The sequence below is a fragment of the Cetorhinus maximus genome, chromosome 14 (assembly GCF_964194155.1).
Source record: "Cetorhinus maximus chromosome 14, sCetMax3.hap1.1, whole genome shotgun sequence".
Lineage (NCBI taxonomy): Eukaryota > Metazoa > Chordata > Chondrichthyes > Lamniformes > Cetorhinidae > Cetorhinus > Cetorhinus maximus.
In genome coordinates this window covers 30228987-30254076 of record NC_135892.1, presented here as the reverse complement: position 1 = coordinate 30254076, position 25090 = coordinate 30228987, and the positions used below count along the sequence as shown (strand labels likewise).

At 46.7% G+C, this 25090-nt stretch overlaps 1 long non-coding RNA gene across 2 annotated transcripts in view; it reads left to right on the top strand.

The window, feature by feature from the left end:
• The window catches only part of LOC144689566 (uncharacterized), a 35831-nt gene extending 11073 nt beyond the window's left edge, over nucleotides 1-24758 (top strand). The window contains exons 2-4 of one of the 2 annotated variants that reach the window (XR_013578662.1): nucleotides 21687-21954; nucleotides 22586-22765; nucleotides 23904-24752. This is a non-coding gene — a long non-coding RNA (uncharacterized LOC144689566). Of the gene's footprint in view, nucleotides 1-21686; nucleotides 21955-22585; nucleotides 22766-23903 lie in introns of both variants that reach the window. The other variant, XR_013578661.1, reaches the window with a different exon arrangement.
• The last annotated feature ends 332 nt before the right edge of the window (nucleotides 24759-25090 follow it).

The window sequence follows — 25090 nt, the reverse complement described above, 5'->3', positions numbered from 1 at the left end:
TTGCCTCACCTGTTTCCCATTTATATACACAACCAGTGAAGTACTTAGCTTACTAACTTACAATTACCCACTTAAGGACCCCTTGACAGTTAACTGTTTCCTTCCCTAACAGTGGGGACTGTTGCTTCTGCTACTTTGTCATAATGATTCAGCATTCTCCACTCTACTATGCCATCTACATATGTACATATGAACATACAAATTAGGAGCAGGAGTAGGTCACTCGGCCCCTAAAGCCTGCTCTGCCATTCAATAAGATCATGGTTGACCTGAATGTAACCTCAACTCCACATTCCTGCCTCTCTCCAATAACCTTAATCAAGAATCTATCTAGCTCTGCCTTAAAAATATTCAAAGACTCTGCTTCCACCGCCTTTTGTGGAAGAGAGTTCCAAAGACTCAACCCTCTGAGAGAAAAAAATTTCTTCTCATCTCTGTTTTAAATGAGTGACCCCTTATTTTTAAACAGTGACCCCCTATTTCTAGATTCTCCCACAAGAGGAAACATCCTCTTCACATCTGCCCTGTCAAGGCCCTTCAGGATCTTAAAGGTTTCAATTAAGTCACATCTTACTCTTCTAAACTCCAGTGGATATAAGCCTAATCTGTCCAACCTTTCCTCATAAGACAACCAGCCCATTCCTGGTATTAGTCTAATAAACCTCCTCTGAACTGCTTTTAATGCATTTACATCTTTCTTTAATTAAGGAGACTAGAACTGTACACAATACTCCAGTTGTGGGCTCACCAATGCCCTGTACAACTGAAGCAAAACCTCCTTACTTTTGTAATCAACTCCCCTCACAATAAATGATAACATTCTATTAGCTTTCTGAATTACCTGCTGTACCTGCACACTAGCCTTTTGTGATTCATGCACTAAAGCACCCAGATCCCTCTGAATTTTAGAGCTCTGCAATCTATCACCATTTAGATAATAAGCTTCTTTTTTATTCTTCCTGCCAAAATGAACAATTTCACATTTTCCCACAATATACTCCTTTTGCCAGATCTTTGCCCACTCACTTAACCTACCTATGCCACTTTGTAGCCTCCTTACATCCTCTTCACATTTTACTTTCCTGCCTATCTGTGTCATCAGCAAATTTAGCAACCATTCCTTCAGTCCCTTCGTACAACTCATTTATATAAATTGTAAAAAGTTGAGCCCCCAGCACTGATCCCTGTGGCACACTGCTCGTCATATCCTGCCAACCAGAAAAAGCCCCATTTATGCCAGCTCTCTGCTTCCTGTTAGCTAGCAAATCTTCTATCCATACCAATATGTTACCCCTACACCATGAGCTTTTATTTTCTGCAATACCTTTGATGTGGCACTTTATCAAATGCCTTCTGGAAATCTAAGTACAGTACATCCACCAGTTACCCTTTATCCACAGCAAATGTGACTCCTTCAAAGAACTCCACTACATTGGTTAAACATAATTTCCCTTTTACAAAACCATGTTGACTCTGCCTGATTGCCCTGAATTTTTCTAAGTGCCCTGCTATAACATCTTTAATAATAGCTTCTAACATTTTCCCACGACAGATGTTAAGCTAACTGGCCTATAGTTTCCTGCTTTCTGTCTCCCTCCCTTTTTGAATAAAGGAGTTATATTTGCTATTTTCCAGCCTAATGGAACCTTCCCCGAATCTAGGGAATTTTGGAAAATTAAAACCAATGCATCAACTATGTCACTAGCCACCACTTTCAAGGCCTTAGGGTGAAATCCATCCGGACCTGAGGATTTGTCAGCCCGCAGCCCCAACAATTTGCTCAACACCACTTCCCTGATGATTGTAATTTTTCCGAGTCCTCCATCCCTTCCATTTCCTGATTTACACCTATTTCCGGGATGTTACTTGTGTCCTCTATAGTGAAGACTGAAGCAAAATACCTGTTTAATTTGTTTGCCATCTCCCTGCTTTCCATGATCAATTCCCCAGATGCACTCATTATAGGACCAATGCTCATTTTGTTAGCTCTTTTCTTATTTAAATATCTGTAGAAACTCTTACTATCCGTCTTTATATTACTAGCTAGCTTTCTCTCATACTCTCATTTTTTCCTCCTTATTAATCTTTCTGTCATTCTTTGCTGTTCTTTATATTCTTTCCAATCTTCTGACCTATCACCCGTCTTTGCATAATTATATGCTTTTCTTTAAGCATGATACGGTCTTTAACTTTTTTAGTTAACCACAGATGGTGGGCCATTCGCTTGGATTTTTTCTTTCTCATTGGAATGTATATATTATGTGTATTCTGAAAGATTCCTTTAAATGTCTGCGACTGAACTTCTATTGACATATCCCTTAACCTCATTTGCCAGTTCACTTTAGCTAGCTCTGCTTTCATGCCCTCATAATTGCCCTTATTTAAGTTTAAAGTATTAGTCTTGGACGCACTCAAAATGAATGTAAAATTCCATTATATTATGATTGCTGCTACCTAGGTGTGCCTTTACTAGGAGGTTATCAAATAATCCTATCTCATTGCTCGATACCAGGTCTAGTATAGCCTACTCTCTGGTTGGCTCCAGAACATGCTGTTCTAAGAAACTATCCTGAAAACATTCTATGAATACCTCATCTGCACTACCATTGCCCCTCTGATTTTTCCAGTCTATATGTAGATTAAAACCCACATGATTATTGCTGTACCTTTCTGGCAAGCTCCCATTATCTCTTCTTTTATACTCTGTCCTACTGTGTAGTTCCAATTAGAAGGCCTGTACACCACTCCCACAAGTGACTCCTTGCTTTTATCCTTCCTCATCTCAACCCAAATCGCTTCTACATCTTGGTTTCCTGAACTTAGGTCATCCCTCTCTAATGTATTAATACCACCGTTAATTAATAGAGCCACCCCTCCACCTTTTCCTAACTTCCTGCCCTTCCTAAATGTCACAGACCCTTCAATATACTGGTCCCAATCTATGTCATCATGTAGTTATGTAGTCTCTGTAATGGCTATCAGATCCTACTTATTTATTTCCATTTGCGCTATCAGTTGATCTGGTTTGTTTCGAATGCTAAGTGCATTTAGATACAGAGCCTTTAGTTTTGTCCTTTCATTATTTTTGTAAGTGTCTAGTCTTATCTGCTGATTTATTCTTAGAATTGTATCCTCTGTCCCTTCCTGTCACAGTCTATTTATCATTCCCCATATTAATACCTGTCTCTCTTGCCTTGTCTCTACTCTTTGGTTTACCACATCTTCCCAAATTTGATCCCTTGCTCCCACTATTCAGTTTAAAACCCTCTCTATTTCCCTTGTTAGGTGGCTCACGAGGACACCAGTCCCAGTATGGTTCAGGTGTAGACTGTCCCAATGGTACAGACTCCACTTTCTCCAGCACTGGTGCCAGTGCCCCACGAACCAGAACCCACTTCTCCCACACCAGTCTTTGAGCATGCATTCATTTCTCTAATTTCATTTGTCCTATGCCAATTTGCACGTGGCTCAGGTAGTAATCCATAAATTATTACCTAGAGGCTCTGCTTCTTAATTTGGTGTCTAGCTTGTTATACTGACTATGCAGAGGTCCAAACAGCCTTTGAAAATAGAGTCATCCAGCTGGCTGGCGACGATTGGTTCCATTCCTGCACTGACGATGAGGTTGACAGTGCTCAACCAAGTGAGGAACCAGCAGTGCAACATCCATCAGACAACCATGCAATGAGTCAGTTCCCCTGTTCTGCAGTTCTCTGCCATGCACTAATTATCTCTCCTTGCTTTTGCAGGCACTTCAGGGAAGCAGACAAGGGGGTCCATGGCGCAGGTCCTCGACTCAAGCCCCAAAGACACCTCAGAAGAAGAATCTGCTGAAGACCCATCACAGCACTCATCCACACCCTCCAACAGTGTAGAGACACACACCTTGGTGGGACCTAGCTATAGAGTAGCCTTGGGGACACAATCTGTGAGCACATCACGCTGTTTGATCCGCAGCAAGAACTTCCCAGGTTTCTGGCACTTGGAGGACTGCTGGAGGCCAGAAATCTGCTGAGTCTGAGTCAGATGACGAGCCTCTGGACTCGGTAATACCTCAATTGCTGGAGCTGCAAAGGCAAGCTTGGGAACATCAGGAAGGGATGTCTACTACACTCCTCAGATTGTAAGGCGCGATAGAGGAGCCCTTCTGCCTTCAGTCTGAGGTGATAGTGCTAGCATGCCAACACACCGAGGTCAACACTGGTAGGATGGTGGCCGCTATGGAGGCCTTGGTCCAGGACATCGGTCCTGCACTACTGCGTGGGCTGAACTCCATTGCTGACACCATAGTTAGCCTCCAACAGTGTCAAAGCGAGAGGGGTCTTCACTGACACTAGTTCTTGGTCATCTGCAGGAATGACAAGTGCAGTCTGTAGACCCTGGGTCTAGCGAAGCGCTGACCAGCGACGGCTCGCTGTGGCTCTTCAGCGGTGTGTGCAGGAGCCCCAGCCGCTCCTTCTTCCTAAGGGTGCTGGTCCTGCCTCTACCCAGCCAGGGACCTCTGTTGCTCTTTTCCCCTTCATCTCTGCTCCCTATAAGCCATGAGGCATACAGCTGTGTCACTAGGCTCCATGCTCCTGATGTACTCCTCCTGCAGGATGAAAGAGAGAAATGTGTTGGTTAGCATGAGTGTACTAAGAACGTCGCTTGGTTAAGTCTAAAGGCTCCTTAACGCATCCCAGAGAGTGCTGGCCAAAGCTTGGATGGCCAGAGATTAGTGCGCTGCATAGCTGCCCGAAACCCCATCCACCTCTGCCCACTCCACCTGACCGATTGGCAACAGCTTCACCCACTGGTTTTCATGCTGTGCTCTCAGCTCAGGTGCAGGCATTCTCCTAACCCGCACTGCAAGGCTGCACTATTAGCTTGAGCCATGGGGGAGACTGGTCCAAACCTGATGAAGCCACTGCAAGGGGCTGTGAGTGCCTCCTCCAATGACTGCTCCATGGCTAGCTCTTGCAAGGAGAGTGTACAACTTGCCTGGTAGTCCAATTGTTCTGCAGTCCACTAAAACACTCATTAGTTTGCAATCCATGCCCGAAGGCTGAAAAGTTCAGGAGTATTTGGCGGCACTTTCATGCCTCTGTGTTGCTTGAGTGGGCAGATAAGCTAGAGGCCCAACTCCACACATTTCAATGTGGCTACGTCTGAACTGTCTCAGCTGTAGAGGAATGGTCACTTTATACAAGATTTCCCTAACACGTGGCCGCTTCTTCCCTGCCCCCCGAATGTTTTTGTGCACTACTATCAGACCGTGCGGCCTTGCACCACCCCACCAACCTGCCTCAACCGCAGGGCAGCACTTGCCCCGGTACCACACTGTCAGCCAGCCAGGAAAAAGCGTCTTGCTTGTGCCCTCACCTGAAAGCCTCTTCTTTGAAGTCGAAGGAGCGACTCTCACAGGTGCTGAGCAATGTTAGGGTGCACTCACCTCCGAGTTCCCCTCGAAGTTCAGCTCGCAGGTGCATGCCTTTTCAATGCTATTGTAAATCACGTTGTTGTGAAGTCATGCTGACGTGGGAGGTAAATTCGACGTGGGGGATGATTCCGATGGGCAAGCAATATGATGAGGTGCAAATGCATTGACATTAGATTCTCAATTTTGGGCGGCAGGAAAGGCAGCCCGCCATTGTGGCCAACTGGTTTCATGATGACATGAAACCAATTTTTGGCCTTCCCGCCATATTGTCCTCTGCCGCCTGCCATGACGCCCGCCGCCAACAGGGGCGGAAAATTCCAGTCTTAATGTTCATCCTCTGTCACCATGTTAATTCTAATAATTATATGTTGAGGAAGAATGGGTCTGAAGCTAACCTGTATCTTTAAACAGGTTTATTTCCAAGACAGCAAAGCAAAGTCACATCTCTCCCAGTTCCTCCCAGACTCTCAGAGTGAACTGGTTTATATACTCTTACAATGATTCCTTAATCTTTTTCTGAGTGGGGACAGCTGTGCTTAATTACCAGTTTAAAGCATGCATTTCATTGCAACACAAATTCAACATTAACAGCTGGTATATTGTGATTGCAAATCACACATCATCTGGACTTGGAAATATGTTACTGTTCCTTTCTCGGTGCTGGGCCAAAATCCTGGAACTCCTGAGCTAACAGTTCTGTGGGTATACCCACACCATATAGACTGCAGCAGTTCTAAATGGCAGTTCGCCACCACCTTCTCAGGGGCAATTGGGGATGGGCAATAAATGCTGACTTTGCTAGCAACCTCCACATCCAATGAATGAATAAAAAAGGTACCTCAGTGAAGTGCCTTTCGATTTATTTTCACATTAAAGGCATTCATATAAATGAGAGTTCTTATTGTGTTTAAATATGACCATGGGATCTTTTATACACACTCAGACAGGCAAAATATGCCTCTGTTTAATGTTCTATCTGAAAGGCAGCATCTCCAATGGTGCAGCACACCCTCAGAAGTGAACAGGACCTGAAGTGGGACTGAAGGCCACAACCTTCTTACCTACTTTTTATCTTTCACTCTTTTGGAGATTGCAAGTATCCCATGGCTTTACCTAACCCTGTGCTCACATTTGTTTCTGCATTTGCATTTGTCTTGTGCCATTAGTAAGTATCTACACCCTCCTCTGAACTTGAGTCTATCTCTCTCTCTCTCTCTCTGTTATTTTGCCTCTTCCTTCGCCACACCAGGCTTTTCCTTGTGTTGACACCTTTTTCACCAACATAATTAGACATTGTGCCTGCCTGATGCAGATAGTTTGAGTTCAATCAATTTGAGACAGTAGCAGATGGCTGCTTGAATGGCAACGTTTTTCATTATGATAATTGTAGAGGTGGGGTAATGACAAGTTTGTGCATGTGCTGTATGAGATGGAGGTTAGAAACTCAGACTAAATCAATAGGTTGCACATCGACAGAAGTAACTGGGTGAATGGGCCCTTGCGTGTCAGATCTCCTTTAATGTGGACCTGCAACATTGGGCAATCAGAATTAGGAAATTCGAAGCATGTACATACCATGTAGGGGTACGTATTAAAGGAAACACATCATGAAAGAGTCTTGGGTGTAACAGTTGATCACTCATTAAAAAATAAGGTTTCAGGTTGCATTGCTGAAACTATTGATTACAAAACATAAAGCGCTATACTTAGGATCTTTCAGCATCTGATACATCTGCACCTGGAGTATTATGTTGAGTTGTGGTCCTTGCCCGTGGTGAAGAATATCAAATCTCTGACCAAGGTGCAGAGAAGAGAAACCGAAATGATTACAAACCTCAGAGCTCTGAGTTAGAAGGATATGCTCCAGTTAGGGCTATTCTATTTGGAGAAATGTAGGCTAGAAGAAAATATGATTGAAGTTCATAAAATGATAGAGGGATACTCAGGTATGTTAAGTGGGTTATTTGAGGTGGATAGGAATTATAGGACCATAAGTCATGTCTATACAGTCCATAGGCAAAGGGTTGGTTCAGATATCAGGAAATATTTATTCTTACAGACAGCCATAACTGTCTGGAACAAACTGTGGTGTTATGATCAGGTTAGGAGAGGTGAACTGACTCCCCTCTTTGTCCCACTCTTGGGTTGGTTATAACAGAGTTTGAATTTATAAAGGAGGTGGTATTTCCAATTCAATATATATACTTCACTCTGTATAGCTCGGTGTAAGAAATAGCGCAGCCAGTTTCCTTAAGTTAACAAGTAAAGAGTTAGTTTTATTGCTAAAACTCACTCAGGCAAAGATACAGAAATTATTAACAAAAGGTTTAAGATATGTCCAGCTAGGTACTAATGTAAAAACAACACACACAATCAGGGCTCATCTTCGCCACCATCTCTGAGAGCTCCTTAGACTCTGTGGACTGGATTTTGCATGTCTCCAGCAAGCGTGTTTTTTGTGGGGAGGGGGGCATGTATAATAGGGCGGAGGGCCAACCCCACTATCTTCCTGCCCACCCCTGATCTCAAGGCTATAATACAAGGGGGTGGGCGGACCTACAATTTTTAAATAAATAATCAAGGGTCAGTTGAACTTATTAACAAGTCAATTAACTCCAACAGTGCGCTGCTCACACCATAATACAGTTGGCCTGGGCAGTCGGACAGGAGTGGGCAGGCCAATTTATTAAAAACATTTTTAATGGGCGGGAAGAAGGGCGGGGTGCTATCTTTTGGGGGTGCCCTCTGATGCGCTTTTGGCACTTCTGAGACTGCTGGAGCTGCCAGCCAATCCGGCTGGCCACCAGCTTCTGAGGGGAGGACTTCCTCCCCAGTGAGGGGCAGGGGCAGAAGGAGTCCCACACTGCATCAATTCAGCCTGCCCACAGCGCGTTATGGCTGTAGGACGGGCTGGTGTGGAGCGGACTGGCTCCGCGCCAACTTCGCTTCTCGGGGGGTGGGGGGTGAGCCATCCGCATGTATATTGTTATAAATTAACTTTCTATATAACATCTTCATAAAAGTGGAGACATTTGTCAACTATATTGGAAAAATTTTGTTTTCCAGACAGCCACTACATTCTGGAACAAACTGTGAAGACATTTGTCAACCATAGAGTCATTGCAGTACTTTGAAACTTGAGAGGAGATAAAATTGCCGGTTAAAGTGAACAAGTTGTATTTATTAGTGGTTATACGAGGAATGTGAAACTGCTGCCTCCTAGATCTGCTTGGTTGTGTTGGAAATTTCCCAGAGTCGTTCCTGAACTGACTCCACAGTTAGGGCGTAATTTTCCATGCCTGCTGGCGTCGGACACGTTCGGCGGTGTGAGCGGACAACAGGGCAAGAAGGCCAAAAATTGATTTCACGACATCATGAAGCCAGTTTGCAATTGTCTGCTCTGCCCATCAATGGTGGGCCACGTTTCCCGCCATCAGATGTCAGGACCCTCATTGTAATACATCTGTATATGATTATAAGGCCAGCCCACTGACATGTTTCACAAAAGCAAATATAAGGCGTATACTTGGCATGCTGTACTTCGAGGGGAACTTGGAGGTGAGTGCACAGTAACGTTGTGCAGTGCTTGCAAGGGTCACCAGTTGGACTTCAAGGTTGAGGCGATTTGGTGGGGGGGCAAGGGCTGCCCTGCAGTTGAGGTGAGTTGAGGGGGTGGGGAGCACAAGGGCTGCCCTGCGATTGATGATAGTGCACAAAAAAAGTGCAGGGTGAGAGGGTGGGAAGTGGCCACACATTAGGAAAACCCTGTACAAAGTGACTATTCCTCTGCAGCTGAGGCAGGTCAAACGCAGACACATTAACATGCTTGGAGTTGGACCTCTAGCCGACTCGAGCAATGCAGGGGCATGAAAGTGCCACCAAGTGCTCCAGAGCTTTTCACCCCTCGGGCACAGACTGCAAAATAATGGGCATTTTAGTAGACTGCAGAACAGTTGGATGACTGCACATGTTGTACCTCTGTGGGATATCGCAAGCCTCCACCCTCACATGCATCCATGAGTTTCATGGATGGCATCTTCACAAAGGCACACAACTGTGCATTTCGCCCAGGACCAGGGCAGCCAGAATGCAAGACCAATTGGATTTGCCCAGATCTTGGGTTTTCTGCAGGTGCAGGGTGCCATTGACTGCATTCACATGGTGCTTAGATCTCCATCGCAACAAGTGGTCAACTATGTCAACCGCAAGGGCTTCCGTTCGCTGAATGTGCAGCTGCTGTGCAACCACCACAAATGCATCCAGCACGTGTGCACCCTGTTTTCAGGGAGAGTCCACAACTCCTACATTCTCAGTCGGTCACAGATCCCTGACGGCTTCCAGGGTTCTTGCGAAAGCTGGCAATGGAGCAGTCACTGGTAGAGGCGCTCACAGTCCCTTGCAATGTCATCATTCTGGTTTGGACCAGTATCCCACATGGTTGAAGCTAACAATACAGCCTTGCAGTGTGGGTTATGAGAATGCCTGTGCCTGAGCTGAGAACACAGCATACAGTCCAGTGGGCGAAGCTGCTGTCAATCGGTTGGGTGGAGTGGGTTGGAGGCGGATGGGGTTTCAGGCAGCCATGCAGCGCACTAATCTCTGGCCATCCAAGAGGTGGCCAGCACTCTCCAGAATGCGTTAAGGGGCCTTCAGACTTAACCAAGAGAGGTTCTTGGAACACCCAAGGTAACCCACATATCTCTCTCTTTCATCCTGCAGAAGGAGTACATGAGTAGCATGGAGCCTGGTGACCTAGCTGTATGCCTCGTGGCACACAGAGAATGGAGACAGCGGAGGAGAGCGATAGAGGCGCCTGGCTGCGCAGATTGAGGAGCAGCACCATCAGGAAGAAGGGGCGGCTGGGGCTCCCGCACACGCCGCCAAAGAGCCACAGCGAGCCAAGGGTCTATCGACACCGCCTTTCATTCCTGCAGATGACCGAGAACCAGTGTCGCTGAAGACTGTGCATGTCTAGGGAGCCAGCTACTGCAGGACTTGACGCCACAGGGACATGGTGGGCATTCACTACCCGTGGCCGTGAAAGTGATCACAGCACTCAATTTTTACGCTAGTGGCTTTCAGGGCTCCACAAATGGCCTCTGTGGGATATCACAAGCCTCCACCCACAAATGCATCCATGAGGTCATGGACACCATCTTCACGAAGGCACACAGCTTTGTGCATTTCGTCTGGGACCAGGAAAGCCAGTATGCAAGACCAATTGGGTTTTCCCAGATCTCGAGTTTCCCACAGGCGCAGGGTGGCACACAGATCTCCATCACAACACGCGGTCAACTATGTCAATCGCAAGGGATTCTATTCGCTGAATGTGCAGCTGGTGTGCGACCACTGCAAACGCATCCTGCAGGTCTGCGCATGGTTTCCAGGGTATGTCCACAATTCCTACATTCTCAGTCAGTTACAGATCCCTGATGTCTTCCAAGGTTCACAGAAGCTGCAGGGATGGCTCCTTGGGGACAAAGGAGGATATGGCTGATGATACCCATGCGGCGGCCTCAGACTGCAGCAGAGTGAAGGTACAATGAGGCTCATGCTGCAGCTTTCACCTTTGCGAAGCAAACCATCAGGATGCTGAAAATGAGGTTCTGGTGCTTGGACCGGTCTGGTGGAGCCCTGCAATACAGTCCGCAGAGGGTGTCACACATCGTCGTCGCCTGCTATGCCCTATAGAACCTGGTGCTGCAATGGGGAGAGGAGCTGGCTGAGGAGGAGACGGAGGAGCTGGAGGTCTCCTCCGATGAGGAGGACGTTGATGAGGATGAGGGAGAGGAGGTCCTCGAAGGTGACAATGATGGCGATGAGGCCAACGCACTGGCCAGACGAAGCAGGCGTGCTTGGGTGGCCCTCATAGCTGCTAGATTTGTGGAGGATGATGATGGCATGCAGTGAGGTGACCTCACAGATCCTCACATTGCATCTATGAACATTTGACTCCAGTCTGGCTTTTGGCAGCATGAATACCCTATGTGATAATGTTCCTGTCATGGAAACGCAGTGGAGGCCCCAATAGTCACTCAGTTGCAGGAGGATGATGACGACATGCAGTGAGGACACTTCATGGATCTTCACATTGCCTCTGAGAATGTCTGACTCCTGTCTGCCCGAGGGCAACTCGCTTGCGCCCTGTGATCAGGGTCATATCATGGAGACGCAGCTGTGAAACTTTAAAAACATCTGATCCTTTGTCAGCCTTCAGCACCTGACCCCTTCAGCATCACTGATCACAGGTGCTGACAAGATGGGGGCCAGCATCACCCTAAAGGAGCTGAGAGTACACAGGGAATGATGGAACTTTGTAACGTCGGCCCATGGCATTCTGGTAGCAATGACAAGTACCATCAGGGTGCAGACATCAGTAATGTGTCCAGGGAATGTGAGGCCGGACCATCACTTTGGTCTGAAGGCTGCACAAAGCACAGGGAACAGGCCCTGGACTGAGATGCCTGCCTTTATCTTGTGCAGGAATCAAGGTTTCACATGTTAGTGACACAAACACTGCTCATCAGAACAAGGAGCCATAGGCAGGGAGACATTCTTGGGAGTTTATTTACAATAGTGAACATTATGTACAAGTGATTAACACCCGTGCCCAGGCTGTGCAAATACACCTTCTTAACCTTCCTAACCCTGCCGCTACATCTTGGTGCTCGTCGGACATCCACAGTGGAGGTGGAGGCAGCCTGCTGACTGCTACGTCCTGTCTGTGATGATCTTGGCGGATGTCCTCTGGAGAGCCAAGACCTGGAGGGCCCCGGTTTGCTTGTGGAGTCCTCCTGTGTGGCAGTGGCACCCTCCTCAGCCTGTGGACTTGGAGCTGCTGAGGTCACAGGAAGAGGGGATTCTGATGGGCCAGACACTTCCACTGAAGGCACCAGGGTGGATGGCCCGGAGTGTGCACCTGCTGATCCTCCTCCTTATGGGTGTCTGAGGACCCCAGGCTGACTCCTTCAGGAGAAGGGATAGCTGGAGTGAGATTAAGCTGCCCCGCATCCCCCTCACATTAGCACTGTTGGAGGCCAACTATTGCATCAGTGATGGAGTTCAGCGCACGTAGTAGTGCAGGAGTGACGTCCTGGACCAAGGTCTCCATGGCGGCTGCCATCCTACCAGTGTTGACCTCATTGCGTTGGCATGCCAGCACTACCACCTCAGACTGAAGGCAGACGGACTCCTCCATTGTGCCTTGCAATCTGAGGAGTGCAGCGGACATCTCTTCCTGATGTTCCCGAGCTTGCCTTTGCAGCTCCAGCAACTGTGACATGACTCGGTCTCAGCAGATTTCTGGCCTCCAACAGTCCTCTGAATGCCAGAGACTTGGGAAGTCCCTGCCGCCGCCTGCAGTGGATCAATTAGTGCAATGTGCTCACCAGATTGTGATCCTGGGGTCACTGTAAAGCTAGGTCCCACCGAGTGTGTGTCTCTGCGCTGGTGGAAGGTGTGGGTGACGCTGTGTTGGGTCTTCAATGAAGGTGCCTTTACATTCCTCTTCAGAGGTTTCTTCGGGGCTTGATTGGAGGCCCTGGGTTGTGATCTCTGTCGGCTGTTTCCCAGATGTGCCTGCGGAAGCAAGGGGACACTGCATAGCAGTGGCCTGTGAAACAGGGCACATCCTCACAGCATGGTTGTCTGATGGATGTTGCACTGCTGGATCCTCACTTGGTTGAGCACCACAGACCTCAACATCAGCACAAGATTGGTCCCAGTCATCACCGGCCAGCTGGATGGCTCTGTTTTCCAAGTCTGTGAGGACCTTGATTTCAGGCATTCTTCCACCGGTCTGTGACCTCTGCCTCTTAAGACCATAAGACGTAGGAGCAGAAGTAGGCTATTCGGCCCATCGAGTCTGCTCCGCCATTCAATGAGATCATGGCTGATCTGATAATCCTCAATTCCACTTTCCTGCCTTTTCCCCATAACCCTCGATTCCCTTACTGATTAAAAATCTGTCCATCTCTGCCCTGAATATACTTAACGACCCAGCTTTTACAGCCCTCTGCAGTAAAGAATTCTACAGATTAACTTCCCTCTTAGAGAAGAAATTTCTCCTCATCTCTGTTTTAAAGACCCCTTACTCTGAGATTATGCCCTCTGGTCCTAGACTCTCCCACAAGGGGAAACAACCTCTCAGTAACTAACCTGTCAAACCCCCTAAGAATCTTATACGTTTCAATAAGGTCGCCTCTCATTCTTTTAAACTCCACTGTTAAAGGCCACACTCCTCTCGCATTCTCTTACTGTTAAAGGTCACTCTCCTCTCACTCTCACTGTTAAAAGCCACACTCCTCTCACTCTCTCACTAAGGTCACACTCCTCCCACTCTCTCACTGTTAAAGGCCACATTCCTCTCACTCTCTCACCATTAAAGGCCACGCTCCTCTCACTCTCTCACTGTCAAAAGCCACTCTCCTCTCACTCTCTCACTGTAAATGGCCCTGCTGCTTTTCTCAAGCGCTCTCCCTGTAAATGGCCCCACTGCTTCTCTCAAGCACTCTCCACCAGTTCGTCGTGCATGAATTGAGAGAGTGTAATCAGGACCCTGCCAGGCCAGATGGTAAGTATACTTGGCATGTGTGGGTGTTGAGTGGTCCCATGGATGGGATGAGGACAATGACGGTGTGTGTGAGAGAGTGAATGGTGATGTCCCTTGAACTGTCAGTGAGTGAGGGTCCTGTGGATGTGTGATGGATTTGTGAGCGTGTGAGTTGAGGGTGATGAGAAGAGTGAGTTATGCTGGTGGAACAGAGGAGATCATTCATCTTTTTTCAGCACTGGGTGGCTGTCCTCTTTTGCAGGGCATTGGTGTTGACCACCGCTGCCACCCAAGCAGGATTGGTGATGTTGTTGCCCATTCTGCGGCCAAAATGAGGATAGAGGACATCACGGCGAGCCTCCATTGTGTCCAAAAGGCGCTCAAGGGATGCGTCATTAAACTGGGGCCAGGCAGTGGCTGCAGTCTTCTTGCCTTTTGGGGCCATGTCTTCTTTGCAGCAGAACTGGGCTGGTAGCACTTAGAAGTATGTGTGTGGCTGTACTTTAAATATGGCGCCCAGTGTGAAGAAGCGGTGAGGTGATGGCGTGGTGGGCGAATGAGAGCCCACCCGCTATGGAAATGGTGTGTTTCCTGGGAATTCAATATTAATGCGGGTTTGGGATGATACGGCGTGAGAAACTGCTATTGCAGCTGTTGGGTAAAATGTCGTTTCTCCTGCTGGCTACAGCATTTCGTGTAAGTCTGGGACAATTCCGCTCTTAGTCTCTGGATTCTTGCCTGTCCCAGGAACTATTGTCTTTAGAGGCTGGTGGAGCTAATGTTCAAGGTAGATCGGATGAAATGTTAAATTTAAGGCTAGTAGTTGGAAATTTAAGATGTAAGGCCTCTATGCAGCCTGAAAACATGGGAGAAATGTATTTTACAGCCGAGAAGAACTTTAGTAACTAAAGCTAAAAATGTTTGCCTAACCAAAATCACTGAGGTAAACTTTGGGTCACTCACCTTGAGCGGAAAGATTTTATCAATAGAACAGTTGATAATCTGAGTAAAGAAACCACTGAATTCTTACTTGGCTGTTGGCCTTTACATGGTGGAAGTTTGTCAAAGCGTTCTACAGCAAACACTGGAGGCAGCCTTATGCGCAGGATTATGCATGGTTGAAGAATTTTCACACTGTAAGTTCCTTATTCATAGATTTTCTAGCTCATTGTAGGATTGTTGTTGTCAGTAAGCTTCTTGTTGACAAGTTGTGGCACCCTTTCCACTTGCTTTTGTTACCATTCCAGCTGATGTTAATGCTGGACAAACCAGATCCCAGAGTGGAACCTGGCTTGATAGACCGAGGGCGGAATCGACACCGATTTGCACAAAGTGTGGTAGTGGGCGGGAAAAGGGACGTTTTATCTGTTGGCCACAATGGTGGCTTTTTGCGCTGTATCGTCCCATTCCCAGTGCTTCCCACCTCATTAATTATGCATTCACGGAGAACATGCCGGATCGCTAGCAGGCGGGCTGGGATTTGTCCTCCAAGCTGTGACCTCAGCGCTTCCTCACTCTGTGCGCCATATTTAAAGCGCACCAGAGCACATGCCTACTTCATGGGCAGGATATTGAGTTCGGCAAGTGGGGGCAGGGCCCGCTCACCGACGCGTAAAATGACACAGGATGACGTCGGGCGGAACTCCCAATGTCACCACGCCCCATTTAAATTTTCAGGTAGGTGAGGGCTCAGCCAAATCAGCTGTGTGCCCGCCGACCTGTCACCAGCCACTTGAGGCCATTTAAAAACTAATTGAAGTAGTTAATGGACCTGCCCGTCCAACCTTAATGTTGCTGGGCAGGCCGGGAGCCCTGGCGGGCTTCAGAAAAAGCATGAAACTTCATCCACGGGCTGGATGAGGTTTCATGTAGGTTTTTAAAAATTTAACAAAAGTTTAATTAAAGTGATGGACATGTCCCAACTCATGTGACAGTGTCACATGAGAGGACATGTCAGGGAAATTTTATTTGTCTATATTTCACATTTTTAAATTTGGCACCGATCTTCCTGAGGTAGCACTTAGCCTCAGGGAGATGAGTGCACTCTTTCATGCACATGTATGAAAGAGCGCACTCTTGGCTTAGGGAATACCACCCCCTCCCCGCCCACACAGGGACCGCATAGCACTTCCTGGCGGATGTCACCATGGGTGGATCTTAATTGGTCCACCCACGTAAAATGGCAGCGCGCCCCGATTGGGCACGCCGATCGGAGGTGCGCCCGCACGTGCCTGCTCCTGAACTTAATTCTTCCCCATGTCCCCAGACCAGGACTGCTCCAGGCAACAGATGTTCCAAAAGCAAAGAAGGCGGCAGCCCCCAAATTTAGTGATTCCTTTCTGGAGCACCTGCTGGACGCAGCAGGAGGCCACCGTGATGTCCTCTGCCCCCGTTCTGGCCACAGGAGGTCCACCAGAGTCACCAATCCAGCCTGGGAGGCAGTGGCAGCAGCGGTCAATGCCACCAATGTCAAATCACAAGGGGGGGTCAGCCATCCAGTGCAGGAAGGGGATGAATGCTCTCATCCATTCTGCCAGGGTAAGTCAACCACCTCATCACTCTCAACTCTCACTCACAAACCCATCACACATCCACAGGGATCTCACACCTCAAGGGGCAATACCACTAACTCTCACACACACCCTCACATCTCCATCAGATCATACCCTCTGAACCTCACATCCTCATCCTGTCCATGGCTCCACTCACCACACAAACATTCCACGCAATGCCATGTGTCCTGCTCACACTCTCTCCATCTGTTTTCATGCAGGAGAAGTTGGCTCACAACAGCAGGGAGAGGTCCTAGACCAGGGGTGGGGTGGCCCCTCACTCACTTTGAGGAGAGTGCCATCATGCTGACTGGTGAGGATGGGTTGGTGTAGGGGAGGGGGGAGGGGCGAGTCTCTCTGGGTTGGTGGAGGTGGGTGGGGGGAGTCTCTCTGGGAAGGGGGAGGGGGGAGGGGGAGGGGGGGAGTCTCTCTGATTTGGGAAGGGGGGAGTATCTCTGGGTTGGGGAGTGGGGAGGGGGATGTGTGCAATCTGAGCAAGGCCCTAACGGCAAGTCATGACTTCTGCACGTCACACTTGTCCAGACATGTTCTGGGCTGGTGTGTTTTCCCGCCGGTGTAATGGTAAATCTGGCATGGGGGGGCGATTCCAGTCGGGCCTTACTTTGCATCCCATTTGTGGGATGTAAAGTGGGTTCACTCTGGCTTCCAGCGATATGGGCGTTCTGCCATGGCGGACACCATGGGATGATCCCGCTGTGCTTTCACGCCAATGTGAAACCGATTTTTGGCCTCCTTGCAGGGGGAGGCAGTGGTATAGTGGTATTTTCACTGGATTAGTAATTCAGAGACCCAGGGAATGCTCTGGGGACCTGGGTTCAAAACCCACCAAAGCAGATGGTGAAATTTCAGTTCAATTAAAGTCTGGAATTAAAGTCTAATGATGACCATGAAACCATTGTTGATTGTCATAAAAGCCCATCAGGTTCACCAATGTCCCTTTGGGAAAGGAAATCTGCCATCCTTACCTGGTCTGGCCTACATGTGACTCCAAATCCACAGCAATGTGGCTGACTCTTAAACGCCCTCTGAAATGGCTTAGCAAGTCACTCAGTTGTATCAAACCACTACAAAGTCTCAAAGGAATGAAACCTGACGGACCACCCAACATTGATGCAGGCACTGGAAACAACAATGGCAAACTCAGCCCTGTCAACCCTGCAAAGTCCTCCTTAGTAACATCTGAGGGCTTGTGCCAAAACTGGGAGAGCTGTCTCACAGACTAGTCAAGCAAAGCCTGACATAGTCATACTCATGGAGCTATACCTTACAAATAATGTCCCAGACATGACCATCATGATCACTGGGTATGTCCTGTCCCACCAACAGGACAGACCCAGCAGAGGTGGCAGCACAGTGGTATACAGTCAAGAGGGAGTTGCCCTTGGAGTCTTCAACATCAACTCCAGACCCCATGAAACCTCATGGCATCAGGCCAAACATGGGCAAGGAAACTTCCTGCTGATTACCAGGTACCTCCCTCCCTCAGCTGATGAATCAGTGCTCCTCCATGTTGAACATCACTTGGAGGAAGCACTGAGGGTGGCAAGGACGCAGAATGTACTCTGGGTGGGGGACTTCAATGACCATCACGAAGAGTGGCTCTACTACTGACCAAGCTGGTCGAGTCTTAAAGGATATAGCTTCTAGACTGGGTCTGCAGCAGGTGGTGAGGGAAACAACAGGAGGGAAAAATGTACTTGACCTCATCCTCACCAACCTGCCTGCCGCAGATGCATCCATCTATGATGATATCGGTAGGAGTGACCATTGCACAGATCTACCAACTCAAGACTGAGCAACCATGAGGTGCTGTGGGTCATCAGCAGCAACAGAATTGTACTCAACCATAGTCTGCAGCCTCATGGCTTGGCATAGTCCCCACTCTACCATTTACACCAAGCCAGGGAATCAATCCTGGTTCAATGGAGAGTGTGGGAGGGCATGCCAGGAGCAGCACCAGGCATACCTAAAACTGAGGTGTCAACCTGGTGAAGACACAACACAGGACTACTTGCGTGCCAAACACCATAAACAGCAGGTGATAGACAGAGCTAAGTGATTCCACAACCAACAGATCAGATCTGCAGTCCTGCCACATCCAGTTGTGAATGGTGTTGAACAATTAAACTGGAGGAGAGGGTTTCACGAATATCCCTGTCCTTAGTGATGGGGGAGCCCAGCACAGCAGTGCAAAAGATAAGGATGAAGCAGTTGCTACAATCGCCAGAAGTGCCGAGTGGATGATCCACCTTGGCCTCCTCCAGAGGTCCCCAGCATCACAGATGCCAGTCTTCAGCCAATTCAATTCACTCCACGTGATAGGAAGAAACGGCTGAAGGCACTGGATACTGCAAAGGCTATGGGTCCTGACAATATTCCGGCAATGGTACTGAAGACTTGTGCTCCAGAACTTGCTGCGACCCTAGCCAAGCTGTTCCAGCGCAGCTACAACAATGTGAAAAATTGCCCAGGTATGTCCTGTCAACAAATAGCACGACAAACCCAACCCGGCCAATTACCACCCCATCAGTCTACTCTCAATCATCAGTAAAGCGATGGAATGGGTCAACAGTGCTAACAACCGGCGCTTGCTTAGCAATAACCTGCTCACCAACGCTTAGTTTGGATTCCGCCAGGGCCACTCAGCTCCTGACCTCATTACAGCCTTGGTTCAAACATGGAAGAAAGAATTGAACTCCAGAGGTGAGGTGAAAGTGACTTCCCTTGATATCAAGGCCGCATTTGACCGAGTGTGTCATCAAGGAGCCCTAGCAAAACTGGAGTCAATGGGAATCAGGGGGAATACTCTCCGCCGGTTGGAGTCATACCTAGCACAAAGGAAGATGGTTGTGGTTGTTGGAGGTCAGTCATCTCAGCTCCAGGACATCACTGCAAGAGTTCTTCAGGCTAGTCTCCTAGGTCCAACCATCTTCAGCTGCTTCATCAATGACCTTCCTTCCATCATATGGCCAGAAGTGGGGATGTTAGTTGATGACTGCACAATGTTCAGCACCATTCGTAACTCGTCAGATACTGAAGCAGTGCATGCCAAATGCAGCAAGATCTGGACAACATCCAGGCTTGAGCTGACAAGTAGCATGTGACATTCACGCCACACAAGTGCCAGGCCATGACCATGTCCAACAAGAGAGGATCTAACCATTGCCCCTTGACATTCAATGACATTACCATTACTAAATCCCCCACGATCAGCATCCTGGGGGGGGTTACCATTGACCAGAAACTGAACTGGACTAGCCATATAAATACTATGGATACACAAGCAGGTCAGAGGATAGGAATCCTACGGTGAGTAACTCACCTCCTGACTTCCCAAAGCCTGCCCACCATCTACAAGGCACAAGTCAGGAGTGTGATAGAATACTCCACACTTGCCTGGATGAGTGCAGCTCCCACAACACTCAAGAAGCATGAGTAGTGGTGGCATAGTGGTATTATCACTGGACTAGCATTCCAGGGCAATGCTCTCAGGATCTGGGTTCAAGTCCCACCATGGCAGATGGCAAAATTTGAATTCAATAAAAAAAATCTGGAATTAAAAGTCTGTTGATGGCCATGTAAAAACCCATCTGGTTCACTAATGCCCTTTAGGGAAAGAAATCTGCTGCCCTTACCTGGCCTAAATGTGACTCCAGACCCACAGCAATGTGGTTGACTCTTAAATGCCCTCTGAACGAGGGCAATTAGGGATGGGCAATATAAATGGGCACCCACATTCCATGAATGAAAAAGAACATCCAGGACAAAGCAGCCTGGTTGGTTAGCACCCCATTTGCTCCCTCCATCACTGATACATAGTAGCAGCAGTGTATACCATCTACAAGTTGCACTGCAGAAACTCACTAAGGCTTGTCAGACAGCACCTTTCAAATGACTGCTACCATCTAGAAGGACAAGTGCAGCAGATAGCTGGGAATACCACCACCTGGAAGTTCCCCCCAAGCCACTTGCCATCCTGACTTGGAAATATATCACCATTCCTTCACTGTCACTGGGTCAAAATCCTGCAACTTCCTTCACTATACCTACACTATATGGATTGCAGTGGTTCAAGAAGGCAGTTGACCATCACCTTCTCAGCGGCAATTAGGGATGGGTTATAAATGCTGGCCTAGCTAGCAAAGCCCACATCCATTGAATGAATTTTTAAAAAATGTCCCCCAACCTGCCTGCCATGACACCCGATGTCAACAGGGCCGGTGCTAATTTTCATTTTTATTTTGTTTGGAAATCGTGGAGGGGCAGTTACCGAACACATTCACGGGAATCTTCCAGTGTACTTTTAACAAATGAACAAAACATTTATTATACAAGAAAAGATTAACTATATTACAATACTCCTTCACCCTAACTATACCTTTACAGATATATACAAATTTGTAGAGATAACACAAGTTACAAAATCTATCTTATACTCTAATGTTCACAGTAACTGTACAGTTCATGTAAATTAATATGAAAACTGTGATTGGACATAGCACACTTGAAAACCAAGTTTCCATGGATTTCTCATCAACCCCCCACCCCACCCCGAGATGCTTGTCACACACTGGTCTCACTGAAACCCTGTCTTTCTCATGAGGGCTTCCAATCTCCATGTTTGAAGAATGCACCTTGTAATTCTCTCCCAAACAACGCTTTTTCTCAGATGTCTTCAACACGGATCCACCTCCTTCTCCCGGATCTCTTCATCCATTTAAGCTTCACCTTCCACACGCACTCTCTCAGATATTCAGCTGTGCCAAGCAGAACACCATTGCTTCAAAAGCCAATAGTAAGGAGTCACCAACCTTCGGCTGTCTCCTCGGATCTTCCCTTAAGCCCACTTTGCTTTAAGTCTGCTCCCTGCAACTTTGTCTCTTTAATTCAGAGTCTTGTCTTCTGCTCCTAGCTTTCAATCCCACTTAATAGGACCTGATTCAGATTCCTATTCTTGTCCCTTGACCTGTCTTCCTGGGGCCGCTCTCTCTTCTTTGCTCTGGGACCTGCTCCTTGCAGCTCCCATGTCCTGCTTCTGCTAGCACTTCTTGTAGAATGGCGCTCCTCTATGGTGATGCAGAAGGTCACCTGACCTTTTTTCCATGCTGTTTTACTTTCTTCCTCTTCTTTCCCTTCTGCCCAGGCACGCAGGAACAGTTTCCATCTTAAAATATGAAAAAAAACAGCGTATGTGGGCAGAGCCATTTACTGGCCTGGAACAAAAAAAAATGCATCAGCAGTGGATGTGCAGCCATTCCCCGGTTGGCACATGCACAGAACCTGAAGATCAGAAAAAGAACAAACTGCACATGTGCGGCCATTCCCCGGCCAGTGCTTGCACAGAGACCACTAGGGCCCACTGGAAACTGTAGTTCCCAAACTTTGAGGCCTGATCTCCGATTCAAGAGAAGGTAAGTTACTTTCCTTTTTGGGTTTGTCACACTTTACAATTACCATATTAACCGCTTAATATGAACCATGACATTATGAAAGAACAAGCACAAAATCGTGTTAGATAGAGTAGACCAAGTTTCTGCTGCAACTCAGTGATACCTGTTACAAATATGAGGTTTATAAGGTTTTTATGTTTTAGGGCTGTGTCTATAATTTAGGGTAAAGTGAAGGGGGTCATGTGACCTGTTCTGAATTCTACCTGACAACAAGTCTGGATGATGTGGTTATTAAGGATTAAAGGGGGAAATCAGGCTGTTTTACTGGGAAGTAGGTGCAAAGTGTTCACACATGTAGACAATAGCAGAAGCATATGTGCTGGCAGTGGATAGACTGTTAGCCTCCAAAGTCTTAGGAAGATGTTAAGACTGTCAAGTTGTAAACAGTTATACTTTAAACCATCCATTTAATTCCAAGATACAATACAGTTGGGATCTGAAGGATAGCTAATCAGTATCTCTACCTGCATACAAGGTCCATGTGATTGCAATAGACATAGATGGAGATGGGCCTTGAGAGGGATGGTGCATAGGAAGCCATTATAGGATCAGATTACAAGGTCCTCCTAAAAGATATCTCTGAATTTCACAGAAAAGGCAGCCTACAAGGATCTGAGGGAAAGAAAGGAAACATATAAAGATGATAAGTCTCTGGTTCACAAAACAGGAATTTGGGTGGGAAACCTTGCTAGGGTTGAGAAGACAAGATTTATGAGGATTTAAAATAAGGTTGGAAGATTTACCTAACTTGAGCTGGAGGGAGAATCTCCAGGTAAACCTTCACTATAAAAGAGGATTCTGGTTAAATGTTATCAGGTAGGGGAAGGAAAAGAAACCCTTGGGAGCTAAAAATCACTTTGGACGGGTTCTGGGAGAATTGAATGTCTACTAAAGGGACAGTGTAAAGTATAACTGTGAAGTAGGAGATTTTTGGTTGGTTTAACTGTCAAGGGGAGAAAGTTCTATTCTGTACTTTAAAGTATAAATTGCCTCCAAAAATAGTATATAGTCAATGTTGCTTTTAGATTTTTTGTTGCAGTAAAACTTGAAATCTTGTCACGTGATCCTTTAAGTAGGTCACTGGGAATTCAAATTTGTTTTGAACATTATTGGTCTCTAGGGAAATCATAACCAATTGGGGACTCTTGTGGAATTCAAATCCACAGGCTGAGATGTGTACGCTGATACTTGCTAAAGTTTAAATGAACAGGATTTCAGAGTGACTTTTGCTGTATTCATTGGAAAATCAAACTAGCTATGGCTATTGCCGAAGCATTCCTCAAAAGAGTGGATTTGTCTTTGAGTACCTCACAACAGTTTACAAAGGTTAATTTGAAGGCGATAGCAGACAAGTTGGAAATAGAATGAAAAGTGGGCATTAAGACAGCAGAAATAGTTGAAGCATTAGCTCAGCATCTGAACCTGGAGGAAGAGAAAAATAATCCAGAAGAAACATAGGTTGAGTTAGCTAGAATTCAGCTGCAAATGAAACAACTGCAATTTGAAAAAGAAAGAGAAATGAAACAATTGAACTCGAAAGACAAGAAAAAGAAAGAGAAAAAGAAAGGGAAATTGAAAACTTGAATTAGAATTTCAAAGAGCACAAGAAAAGGAAATCCTTGAATTTCAAAGAGTAAAAGAAAGGGAAAGTCTTGAATTGCAGAAAGGGAAGCCAGGGAACTTGAACTGGACAGAAAAAGGTTTAAATTACATGAACAGGGAATAACAGGAAGACTTACGATGATTCAGATTTAACTCCTGTTAACTCCTGGTTTTGATTTAGTATTCCACCTAGTGCCTAAATTCAGTGAGGAAGGAGTTGAAATATATTTTGTCCTGCGAATCGGAAAAAAACTTAACATTGTATATTTTTATAAAAATATATTCTCATTGCTATTTCTTAATTTTAGTCTGGATCTTTTGACTGAACAAAGACAATTAAGATGTCTATGAGTTCCTGTCTGTGAGTCACCAGAACAAAAGAAGCCACTTCGCAGTTTCAGAAATGCCACACCTCATTATTTCTGAGGAGCTATTAACAGACTACCTGGGGACTGCACCGCCCAAATTCAAAGGGAGCTACACAAAGGCCATTTGAATTTGATAAACCAGGTCTGCCAGTGGAGTCAGAGAGTCTACGGAGACAATAGCCTCCAAAACATCAGACCTTCAACAAATAGCACCTCTTTCAACCCATAATGGCTAAGACGTTATCAGCCTGGAACAAAAAGCCAATGTTGAGACACTGGATAAATGTCCTTTGTTGAAGATATTGTGGAGAGGTAAGGACACATGACCTAAGACTCTGGCTTGTAAAACAGGTTAATAATGCCTTCCTGGGCTGCAAGCCCAGTCTGCAGCTTTAACAGCTGTCTAGCAGGCCACACAAAAGGTACTCTGGCCAAGTTGGACAACTGGCCCCCATTTACCCTGCCTCTGCTGAAAGTTCTGTACCATTGCCTACAAGTTGATTCATCTCTGCGTGCCTATTTAATCTTGGGAAGTCGCAGCCACTGGAAAAACAAATCTTACACCACCGGTTTTCACCCCGCTGACCTCCGTGAAGAAATTCCTCATAGGGCTTTGATTCTAGACTCTGGACCTCACATGATCCATTATTTATTTTCACTGCAGTCTCTGTACTGTAAAACCTTCTTTTCTCTGTTCATCTCTTTACTGTATGTGTGTGGAGGGGCATATTACGGACTCTCGTTTATATGGTTTTTTGAATGTGTGCAATAAACTAACTTTTTTGAGTTCATCCTACCTCGAGTTTGCTGTGCGGTTATTCATAGGAACTGGATCACATAAAAACCGAGGGCTTGGGAATTATGCCGCCGCTTATTAAAAAGGAAACAAATGAAAACACCTTTCTGTTTACAGACAGGTGGTGAGAGGAAAAATTAGTGCTGTATGAACAGCCCCTCCTATCCATAACACTTATTTTAGAAAATTGCTACAAAGTTACAATGGCATAGAGAAATTTGGACAATTTTATTACAGTGTTTTGGTAGGGAAAGCATTGGAGGATTATTTGACACTTTCAGATAACAGTCGGCAGGTTATGATAAGAGAAACTGCTGTTATGGCTAATGGT